The sequence below is a fragment of the Protomyctophum parallelum genome (assembly GCF_964188405.1).
Source record: "Protomyctophum parallelum genome assembly, chromosome: 11".
NCBI classification, from domain to species: domain Eukaryota; kingdom Metazoa; phylum Chordata; class Actinopteri; order Myctophiformes; family Myctophidae; genus Protomyctophum; species Protomyctophum parallelum.
Window position 1 is genome coordinate 44,281,276 of NC_139707.1, and position 12,380 is coordinate 44,293,655.

General features: G+C 40.4%; 1 long non-coding RNA gene across 1 annotated transcript; it reads right to left on the reverse strand.

Annotated features, from left to right (window-relative positions):
- Positions 1-7,373: 7,373 nt before the first annotated feature.
- Positions 7,374-11,583, reverse strand: LOC310866658. The gene is made up of 3 exons (XR_014569940.1): positions 11,445-11,583; positions 8,222-8,365; positions 7,374-7,583 (listed from the first exon to the last, which is right to left on the reverse strand). It is a non-coding gene; the product is annotated as an uncharacterized lncRNA (long non-coding RNA).
- Positions 11,584-12,380: the final 797 nt, after the last annotated feature.

The following is a 12,380-nucleotide window of genomic DNA, read 5'->3' on the forward strand; positions in this document are numbered from 1 at the left end:
TGTACAACTAAATGGCTTTTCCCCTGTATGACTTCTAGTGTGTGTATTTAGATTAGTTATTTGACGAAAGCCTTTGCCACAAATTTTACAAGTAAAGGGTCTTTCCCCTGTATGAGTACTCATGTGTGTCTTTAGAACATCCATTCGAGTATAGTCTTTACCACATACTGTACAAGTATAGAGCTTTTCCCCTGTATGAACCCTCATGTGTGATTTTAAATGACCATTATCACTAAATGTGTTGCCACAAACTGTGCAAGTAAAGGGCCTTTCCCCTGTATGCACCCTCATGTGCGCTTTTAGTAAGTGTGTTGTAACCCAGCCTTTGCCACAAATCGTACACTTAAAGGGCTTATCCCCTGTATGCCACCGCATGTGTTTTTTCAGATCACCCTTTTCCCTAAAGCCTTTGCCACAAACTGTACACAGAGATGTTTTTTCCCCTGTATGAATCCTCATGTGCCTTTTTAGATCACCCTTCTGAACACAACCTTGACCACAAACTGTACAAATACAGGGTCTTTCCCCTGTGTGAGACATTATGTGTGTTTTTAGGTTACTCACTTGTCTAAAGCTTTTACCACAATGTATAGAAGTAAAGCGCTTTGGATTTTTCCCTGTATGAGTTCTCATATGTTCTTGCATTGTGAGATTTCGACCAAAACATTTGCCACAAACTGCACAACTATAGGGCATTTCCCCTGTATGAATCATCATGTGTTTTTTAAGATTACTATTTTGAGTAAAGACTTTGTCACAAACTTTACAACTAAATGGCTTTTCCCCTGTGTGAATTCTAATGTGATTTTCAAGATTACCCCTTCCAGTAAATCCTTTGCCACAGACTGTACAATTAAAGGGATATTTCCCTGTATGAATCGGTGTGTGTGCATTCAGATCTGCCTTTCGATTAAACACTGTGCCACACTCTGTACAACTAAAACGTTTCTTCTCTGTATGATTCCTAATGTGCTTCTCCAGATTTTCCTTGCTTTGAAATACTTTTCCACAATCTGTACAACTAAAGTGGTTTAGCTCTGAATGAATCCTAGCGTGCTTCTCCATAGATTTCTTATGTTTAAAGATTTTGCCACACACTGTACAACTAAAGCGGTTCGGCTCTGTATGAATCTTAGTGTGCTTCTCCATAGATTTCTTATGTTTAAAGATTTTGCCACACTCTGTACAACTAAACCTTTTCTTTCCTATGGATTTAGTTTGTATTGATGATTTCTGGTCCTGGGACAGCTGTCTTTCCGCATCTTGGCTAGTGTGTGACCTCAGTGCGTTTAAAGCTGACTGACCTTCCCTGGTCTCCTCCCACTCATCATTATCTACAGTTTCAGAACCGTGTGAAGAGAGGAGATGGTCATCAGTAGTTGGTTGTGAATTTCCACAGTCCAATACATCATCTTGTGTTTCTGTGTGTTGAGTTGAGGTGCTGGCTCCAGGCTCCGTCTGTATGTTTTCATCATCATCTTCACTTTCCACTGCTAGTAATGTCAACCCATCAGCCTCCTCTGGTTGTTGAAGTAGCCCCTCCTGACTTGCTTTATTTTGTGGTTCCTCCTGGGCCAGACTGGAGCTCCTCTCCTCTTCAGGGTAAAGCTCTTTAGACAAAGGGAGGTTCAGGATGTCTAGGCAAAATATAAAATGAAAAGAAAACATTGAACATTGTTAGTTTTCTTTTCCTCCATTGAAAAAATGTCTGAACTAATAGGTGTAGAGAGGAGAGAAGAACGTTTTTGTTTACTGAGAGACTCCTCATTGTTTATATACTGTAGCACCCAAAGTGTTTCCACCAAAAAGATAAATTTAGCCCGAGCTGCGTAGTTTCAATGTACAACACTGCCGTTCGACAAAGGAGTAGAGGGGGAACACGCTCCTCGCTGCCTGTAGAAAGACGCAGCCACTCTAGAGATAAGGAAACTCAGCAGCAGTGAATCACCAAGCAAAACTAGGAGTCATGTCAGCCGTGTGGGAATACCACAAACATTATTAAACATTAAAGATTACAAGTATTTTGTCTCCCTCACTGCCTTATCAGTCAGAATTGAGGCAGAAATATAGAGTGACGGATCGGTATCGTCTATGGACCGGGTACAGGCTTTAGTTCCGACATACTATTGATCCGAAACCTCAATCCCTAACCCAAGTATAACCCATTTAACACAAGTAAAGTCTACCAGTTATTTGTTTTCCAAGACACCAACTGCCACCCACCCCTGCACTAAATAGTAGGAAGTCATCACACATTGACTTGTAAACTATTCTACATTATTATAATTAAGTTGCTTCAATATCTAGAAGACAGTTTTCTGGTTTCACAGGACTGGTGTTGTTTTGTACAGAAAATCATAAAATGACCGATTAGCCCACATACAAGACAGTGAAGACTTATACACCATGTATCAGAAAATAAAAGCTACAATTAAATTAGTAATCATGTTTCTGCATTACTCAAATCAGCAAGGAATCTGCACATTTCTACATTTAAGACCTTTTTAATACCAAATGGTCAAACATTGTGTATGAAAGAGGCAAACATGAAAATGGCAGATCTACAAGCTCAGAACTGAACCCTTACCCGATGCAAACAATGTCACTACTTTGAACTAACACCATAATTATGCTCTTGCAAGACCGACGTTCAATAAGTCAAATATGTTATGATAAACTATGACCTGTTTATACCATTCTTAAATCTGTTCAAGTCTATTCCTACTATAACTGTACAACAACTATAGAATGTAGTGTTTTCTTGCATTCTGTGGTTTGGTTTATGGGTGAGCTTGGTGAGGGGAATATTGTGAATGGAAGGAAAACATACAAAGACAAATCCAACAAAGGCACAGTGAGCTTTACCTACAACCATGGTGACAAATGTTTAGCTTGTTTGAGTAAAGCTGGTATTAACAAGAAAGAATGTGATCTATTATTCTGCTGTGAGTTACATTTTGATTACATTTAAACCCATATTCATGTCCTTGTATGAGTCTTCCTCACGTTCGACTTGCTATTTAAGCAGAACCATTCAGATAGATGCGACAATCAAGTACACATAGAAACCTAATTTGCACCTGATTTCTCCAAATGAAGCTGTTAAACTGTGTTTATAGTATGTTATTGTTCATAACAGCATCTTCATTTATCTTGCTGTTACATGGCATTTTATTGCCTTCTAAATGGTATTTCATGTGATTGACTGGAATTACCACACAGTACAAAAAAGTAAATAAACAAACAAAAGAAAAACAGAAAACACCTGACTTGTTTGCCTTTACTTGTGACTGCACAACCATTATTTATGCTAAGTTTACTTGCAATTAAACACATCACAAAAATAAATCATCATGCAACACTTTTATGTAGATGTGCTGATATGTATCGGCCTCTATTTAATCAGATTGATGTTCAGTGCTTGATGTAGTAAAACTATTTCCACATCGACCACAAGGGAGCAGTTTAAATCCATTGTGTACAACCTTGTGAAGGTCTACATCCTTTGAGCATCTGAAAGCTTTTCTACTCACATATAGGGTTTCTCTCTGGTGTGAATTTTCTGGTGCGTTTTAAGGTTGGACATTTCAGAGAAATGTTGTCCACACTGATCACATCCATAGGGTTTCTCTCCAGTGTGAATTCTATGGTGTCTTTTAAGGTTGGACATTTCAGAGAAATGTTGTCCACACTGATCACATCCATAGGGTTTCTCCCCGGTGTGAATTCTCTGGTGCTCTTTAAGGTTGGATATTTGAGAGAAGTGTTGTCCACACTGATCACATCCATAGGGTTTCTCTCCAGTGTGAATTCTCTGGTGGATTTTAAGGTGGGACATTTGAGAGAAGTGGTGTCCACAATGATCACAACCAAATGGTTTCTCCCCGGTGTGAATTCTCTGGTGCTTTTTAAGGTTGGATATTTGAGAGAAGTGTTGTCCACACTGATCACATCCATAGGGTTTCTCTCCAGTGTGCATTCTCTTGTGGATTTTAAGGCTGGACATTTTAGAGAAATGTTGTCCACACTGATCACATCCATAGGGTTTCTCTCCAGTGTGAATTACCTGGTGGCTTTTAAGGCTGGACATTACAGAGAAGTGTTTTCCACAATGGTCACATCCATAGGGTTTCTCTCCAGTGTGCATTCTCTTGTGGTTTTTAAGGCTGGACATTTCAGAGAAATGTTGTCCACACTGATCACATCCATAGGGTTTCTCCCCGGTGTGAATTCTCTGGTGGTTTTTAAGGTTGGATATTTGAGAGAAGTGTTGTCCACACTGATCACATCCATAGGGTTTCTCTCCAGTGTGCATTCTCTTGTGTTTTTTAAGGCTGGACATTTCAGAGAAATGTTGTCCACACTGATCACATCCATAGGGTTTCTCTCCAGTGTGAATTCTCTGGTGGCTTTTAAGGTGGGACATTTGAGAGAAGTGTTGTCCACAATGATCACAACCAAATGGTTTCTCCCCGGTGTGAATTATCTGGTGTGTTTTAAGGTCGGACTTGTAATGGAAGCGTTGTCCACACTGGTCACAGTCGTGCTGTTTTGGGTTAGCCAAGATTCTATGTGCATTTACTGTTGGTAAGACAGGGAGGCCAGACTGATGATGCAACACTGGATTGGAAACAAAGATAAAGGAAAAACAAATTGAGAGGTTGAACGACAGACTTTTATGGACTGAAATGTACATTAACTATTACATAATAATAATAAATTACATGATTATATAATGATTCAGTGGTAAGTTATAGGCCCACTAGAAGCACTTTTAGAGTGAATGAACATGTGAGACAATATAAAGGCAAAAACACGATCTGAATCAAATTACAATAAAAAAAAGCGGAAGATTGAGAATGCAATGTTTTAATTATCCAAATATGACAGGTGAAAGGGGCAAGTAACATACCATGGTCTTTGGGTTCCGCCTGTTCAGCAGAGTTGAGGTTGACAGAGTTCATCTTCTCCTGAAGTCTGGAGTCCACAGTCAGATCTGATCAGAAATGATTGATATCATGGACAGGGCTCCAGACAAACTTTTTCACAGGTAGCACTGGTGCCACATACCTTTTAATTTGGTAGCGCCACCACAAATTAGGTAGCACCATTTTTTTCTTTGTATAGCGTGGTATTAATACATGATCTTATCATGCCCCCACATAGGGCACCATTTATTTATGTAGTGGTTTCCACCATTAAAGGTTTGAATCATAAAACCCCCTACAAAGGTCACTGTGTAAAAAACAGCAAAGTCACTCAGTCAATAAAGGCAATATTTATATTCCACACAGAAAGTCAGTTTAAGGTTTTGTGTTAAATTAAATGCAGTCCAAACCTTTGGGATTAATAAAGTGACAATTTGTACAATATCCCATTACCCAAATTAATTCCTTATTATAATATTTTTACATTTTGGAAAAAATCTTCAGACCTGAATATATATTCGCCTTGGTTCGTCCAGTTTGTACCGCGGCAGGTTGCACGGCGCCCGTTTGCACAATTCTCGTCTTTCCATTGACTTTGTACGTAATCACGCCGATCTGACTATCCAAGTCTGAAGGGCTTATTGGTGGGTTTTCGTGAACGATCGTTCTCTGAACACTGGGCGTCAGGCGAATGTCCAATGTTTTTATCAATGGATCGGGCAAGCACTGCGGGATGTTTTTTTGTTCCTCCACCCATCATGCTAGCAAGTCGCACCTGTGCGACCTCGTTTAATTTGAACTTGCACGTTGAGAAATGAAGTATTATATGCGACCTATTAAGTCGCACGCTGGAGCCCTGATCATGGAGCAGTTGTGGATAACTGACACAGAGAGCAACTCTTCTAATACTAGAGAGCCTGAGGTGGAGCCACTAACTGCTTGGTTTGATAGGCCGAAGAGGAGAACAATAGAACCATCTCTCAGCCAATCACAACCTAACAAACTGCTGCATGCCCCACCCCTTCCTCCTCCCCCAGGCATGCTCTATATCCAATACATATGTATGGACATTATGTACATAGTATTAAAAGCATAAATGTATGTACTGTATCAATACAGTGAATTGTTACTGAAACAGAGACATATTCCTTCAGTCACAACAGAACCAAGCTCTGATGAAGAAACAACTGCTCCTTATACTGTGATCTTCATTTGTCTTACAAAATGTTATATGCTTTAAAATGACAGTTTACTATTGACTCTCTATTTTATGTTACTCGCTAAATGTGTGAACATACATGAACACACAGCACTCCTACAGACCACAGATTAACAACAACTCTTGACTCTGAACATTTAACCATCAACATACTATTGATCCGAACCCTCAATCCCTAACCCAAGCACGGGAGCAGCGCATGTCGGACCATCGCATTTTCGCATCGCATCGCATCGCATCGCATGTCCCCCCGCTTCGGATCTTCGGTGTGTCGGAAAAGTGTGCACACCCCCTATGGGCCGATACTCAAGGCTGCAGTGTCAGTATTGAAAGTGAATAAGTTGGAATCGGAACAGCTCTAGAAAATCAAAACATACATACCTATCCTGTGCATCTGTACTACAGGTTGAAACATTGCATCAAACAGTCCACGTCGCTCATCCATCTCTCGCGGTTCTCTCTCTGTTGATACTGGTGGAAATCACCATTAGATAAATATATATATTTAGTTACTCAGCAACCTTCCATACACTGAAGAGCTTCAACAATACACTGCTAGTTTTCTGCTCAATCATTTTATCACATTAAACTGTTGCAGAGGGCCGTGTGAAAAACCTTTTATCTACTATGATGGTATACATTATGATTACATATCACAGAAAAGTAAAGTAAATTATTCATGGTCATGGATAGTCGTTTAATTATAAAGAATCCTTAGCTTGTTCCTCAACTCACCTTGCCTCCTCCAGTTCCAGATACACACCTATGTGTGCACCCAGAGGCCTCATTTCATAAAGAAATGGGGTGTGGCAAAAATAAGTTACCACTTCAGCACCATTTCCAAATTAGTCGACCTACAAGTATACTGTATATCCACTATGTATGCCATTCTGGAGGGAAGCTTATAAATGTATGGTTGCAGTCAGACAAGAAAACATATCTATAACATGCGTTATATGTCAGGCATGGATTGAGGTGCACTCAGCTTTGATTTGCAGTCAACTTACTGGTGTCCAGGTTGTCTTCAGTTTCATGGTCTTCAGGTTCCTGTTTAAGGTGGTCTTCAGGTTCCTGTTTAAGGTGGTCTTCAGGTTCCTGTTTAAGGTAGTCTTCAGGTTCCTGTTTAAGGTGGTCTTCAGGTTCTTGTTTAAGGTAGTCTTCAGGTGCCTGGTGGTCTTCAGGTTCCTGATGGTCTTCAGGTTCCTGCTTAAGGTGGTCTTCAGGTTCCTGTTTAAGGTGGTCTTCAGGTTCCTGTTTAAGGTGGTCTTCAGGTTCCTGCTTAAGGTGGTCTTCAGGTTCCTGTTTAAGGTGGTCTTCAGGTTCCTGTTTAAGGTAGTCTTCAGGTGCCTGGTGGTCTTCAGGTTCCTGTTTAAGGTGGTCTACAAGTTCCTGTTTAAGGTGGTCTACAGGTTCCTGTTTAAGGTCCACCATTTTGTCTGGAATGAAGCAGTAGAATAAGGATAATAAGAATAAAGATAATATGGACTTTGACTTGACATGGAAGAAGACTAATAATAATGAAGTGACATGCTTTGTAGATTAAGGTCGAAACAGAGGGAACAGAGGTTGTAAAGCAGTGTTTTTTTTTCAAAGACTGGACACCGTGGACAGTGTTGACAAATACCTTTTCACCAGTATGTACATAGGCCAAATATGGCCTATGTAGTGATGTTTCAGAATTCAGAGCATGCATATAACTTTAGTTGCGTTCATGTAACGTAACGCCAACCAGCTCTGGTCCATAGCCTTAAGGAGAAGTCCTTAACACTATGGACCAGCGCTAATGCCCAACGTTGTGACGTTAATGTAAAAGGTTCCACATCTAACGTGCCTTACAGGGAAAATTATCCCGCTGTGAAACAACGGTTTAATTTGGGTATTTATTTAGACACCGCATAGACAAGCCTTAAGCCTGTCTATGCATAATCGCACACAGCCGAATCGCGATGCATTGCCTAATGGATTATTTTTGACACCACTAACATGAGTTCACCATTGTGAACTCAAGTACACAGCTGCAGCTAGCTAACTTTACTATAGGCTTAAAACCACCAGTAATGTAAACGCTACATACCTATCCTGTGCAAGTGTATGACGGGTTGAAACATCGCATAAAACAGTCCACGTCGTCCTTTCATCTCCTGCTGGTACTCTGACATTGCTGCATATTTTTTGGAGGCCATCTCTCTTGATACTGTAGATCAGTAGCTGTGGTGGTCTGTAGAAAATCAACAGTAGGGGAATGAAAAAGAGAAAATAAATCATTCAGTAACCTTACATACATACTGAAACATTGCTGAAAATGAGCACCTGTGCTCTGCTACTACCCTGGGTAAATAAAGGGGGGGAGGGGAGAATTTAGGTAATTGTGCAGTCAACATTGCAAAAAAACAAATAAGGAACTAATGTAGAAGAGAACTAATTAGAGTCAATTATGCCACAGGTCAGGTGGAGATGCACATGTGCACACTTGATTTGACATGTTTTTACTTTATATTTTAGACAATTTATTAATTGCTGTCCTTTGCAAGTAAATAATGTATAACGGCGGGGTTCCACTGCAGCCATCGGCGTTGTGTCACCGTCAGCATCAGGTTTCCTTTTTGTCAGGTGAAACCTGACTAATGAAAGCTCATGAAATGTAGACGACATCGTCATCCTAGTCACACTGACGACATAGCCTGATTGGCTGCCACACACACTGCCTAAGCCAAAGGGAGTGTAATATGATTGCTTGCCTCCCTGCCAGCCAGGCAACGCAGCAGAACAGCATGATCACACTCAAGGGGAGCTTGAGTGTGAGAGCTCACCCCGACACGGCGCATACTACAGTTATTTCACACGTTTGCAATGTTCGAAACATCACTCGATATAACTTCAAACCAAACGCGGGTGAAACGGCGCAGCCAATGCCATCGTGATCGTGGTGGGGGGTGCATGGCAGACAGCCAGCTCACAGCCTAGTGACACACAGCTACAGATGCAATCGGATCGATTATCTGTCTATCAGCAACACACAGGTTACGGGTCTAAATAATAACAACAATATGGGGCGGGGAAACAAAGACGGAGACAGCGCCTGACACATTATTACCATGTAATAATTTCTTGTTAATCAATGAAGGGTGCTCTACTGCCGACGTTACGTTACGTTGCGTTGCGTTCGGTGATGGGGTCAAAGCTCAAAACTTGCCCCGGTTCATTTATTGACGCTGTCACATCACCGTCCAGACGGTCCAGTCATCATGTATAAAATATTATACAATTATTGTATAATTAAATGTATTTACGGCTTGGTTGAATGCTTTATTCTGATTCGAGTCATACTATGTGATTTACAACTAAACCCCCTCCTTTTTCTAGTCCCCCAACCTGTACATATTTTATTTTATTATTACTTTTTATGATTTTGAATTGTTATTTTTCCATTTCATGATAGTGAATTGAATACCCAGGACCTGAATGGAAATGCTTTCAGGTGTTATAGTTTTGGACAGTGTTTGACTGTACGTTAAGTACTGTAAGTTATTCAATCAATCATTTAATCAAATATTGCTCTCAAGAATCTTTTTTGAAAACATTTGAAGCAAGAAATAGACGATGACAGTAATCGAAAATTGATTCTTATATTTGTTGTCAACTTGTCAGTATTGTAACTTTACTCATTTATATTTTTCATTTCAGTCATGCTTTGTAAGTTTTTTGCAACATTACATGATTGACATTGACATGTCTCATATGCTGATTGATTGATTGATTGATTGAAATATTTATTAACAGTTTGTAGAATTTACAGTACATTTTAAGCACAAACTCAATACAAAGACTGTTAACTGTGAGTGGACGACCCAATTAAGCATTACACTTGTTTACAACAGGGTCCACATTGTTCAATTCATCAAAACATTTAGAGACATACAAATAGACACTTCTATGTAGCTAAAGAACAGAACAGGAATTCATCATATAGGAAGCAAAAAGGGAAAAGATACATATACAGTGAGGGGAAATGGGGTGGGGGGGGGGGGGATTCAGATTTTACAGAGGCCAGTTTCGAATTGCAGCCATCCGTAGGTGCCCTTTGAGAGCGGTTTTGAAGGAGTCAAGGGATTCACATGTCTTAATGACTGTTGGTAGGGCGTTCCACATTTTGGTGGCATAGGAGCGAAAATAATTTAGTCCCTTGTTTGTGCCGAATCTGGGTTGAACATGGTTTGTTGCACTCCCTCTGGTGTTGTGGGTGTGGACTTCGTTTACATTAAGGAAGTATTTAAACAGGTACATGGGTATCTTGGTGGTGTATCGAATCTTGTGGACCAGACCCATTGCAAGATGCTGTACTCTGTCGTCGACCCTAAGCCATCCCAGCCTGTCAAAGTGGGCAGGGGTGAGGTGGGTTCGGGGGGTGAGGCCAAGTAGGAGCCTGACCAGTTTGTTTTGGGAGGTCTGGAGCCTTGTTTTAAGGGCCTTTGAGGTGCTGTGGTACCAAGAGGTGGATGCATAGTCAAAGAAACCTTGTACGAGGGCTCCTGTTAAGGTCTTCAAGGTGTTTTTGCTGACCAGTGAGGAGATCCTGTAAAGGAATCTTGTTCTTTGATTTACTTTTTTGATTACGTTGGTGGCCATCTTATCACCGGAAAGATTGGCCTCCAGGATGGAACCTAGGTAGGTAATTTGATCTTTTCGTGTGATAATATTGTCACCCACTCTAACCAAGAAGCCATCTGCCTTGCTGATTGGCTATAGTATGCTACAAAATGAGTAAATAAATCATATAGTGTCTAGCAAAATACTTGTCTTGCATATTGAGTTGTTTACATTCTATAACTTATAGCCATTGAGTTCTCACAGTTGTGTACCCAGATGTAGGCTAGCTATTATTATACCACGTGTAATCCTTGTTGTGCCCCCCTATTGGGAGAGCATAAAATCGCCTATGGGTGAGAGGAAATACCTCGTTTTGTTCCATTATGGAGAAATAAAATCCCTTCAGAACTCCTCGACTTCGTCTCAGGCCCAGCGATATTTCGGCAGCACATGGACAGCATTTCAGGGCCGATACTTGCACTAAATCCCGTGCAATGCCGTGCATTAATACAGCGGGCCTCGTAAGCAACGACAGATAGAATGCAAAGAGACTAGCACATAGCTAACAGAAACTAGCCGTCTACACTCGCCATTTTAACGTTAGCATCCGTGAGCTAAGGGTGCTAAAGGGAGTAGCAGTAAAGTTAAGCATTCATGACATGTCAAAGAATTGTTTACTTACATGACAATTAATTGAGTGTAAACTGTACCTCGTTTATGAGACGTTTTTCACATGCTGTTTGATTGACCCACACATAACTCTCTGCCTACTAACTAATAGCCTCGGTCCCTATCATGAACACAGTTTTGTTTAGACCTTAGAGTATAATACTCTATGGTTTAGACCGGTTGTCAGAAAGCCTATTAGTGCCGCCCAGAGCCTTAGAAATAGACTGGGGTCTGTGCCCCCTCACTAACAGAACTCTTCTATTATACGGCTCTGGTGCCGCCTAGTGGCCTAACCTGGTATTGGCTGGTACATTTCCACAATCCACAGGCAGTCAAATTAATTAGGCAGTTTGTCATCAGCATGGTCAGTCAGTCCAACCTGTTGAGAGCTGAGTATTTGTATTTGTTTTCTCCAAGTGTATCCTCTGCGCGTTCTTTAATGAAAGTAAGTACTATGTTTGGGTCATAAGTGTTACTTTAGTAGTTAAATAATATCTGTGACTTTGTATATTATGTTTTGAGAGTTTGTTTGGTTAATTGACAGCACATGGTTGTTTGGGTTTGTTTAGCCCCCTACTGCCTGTAGTCCGTTTGTATACTGTTTATGTTACTCTGTGTTACAGTATTTCATTTATTATGTGTTTATCAACATTTGGACCGTTTTTTGGCCTTAATATGTTATATAGCCTACCACATGGAGTGTTGATTTCCTTGTAGAACTATAGGCTACAATTTGTATTGTTAAGAGTTTAACATGCATAGTGTGGGTTTAATAATTGTGTAGCCTACCAGTGTTTGATGATGGCCTTTCAATATAATGTGCATAGTACTGCATATCTGTTGTTTAGTGATTGCATCAATCCTGCTGTGGCTATTTAAGTTGATGTTCAATTGATATTCAAGTTCACGATAATACTGTATTTTATTTCTGTTTATTGTTTATTTCAGACCACACACACAGTATCCCATCCCCATCA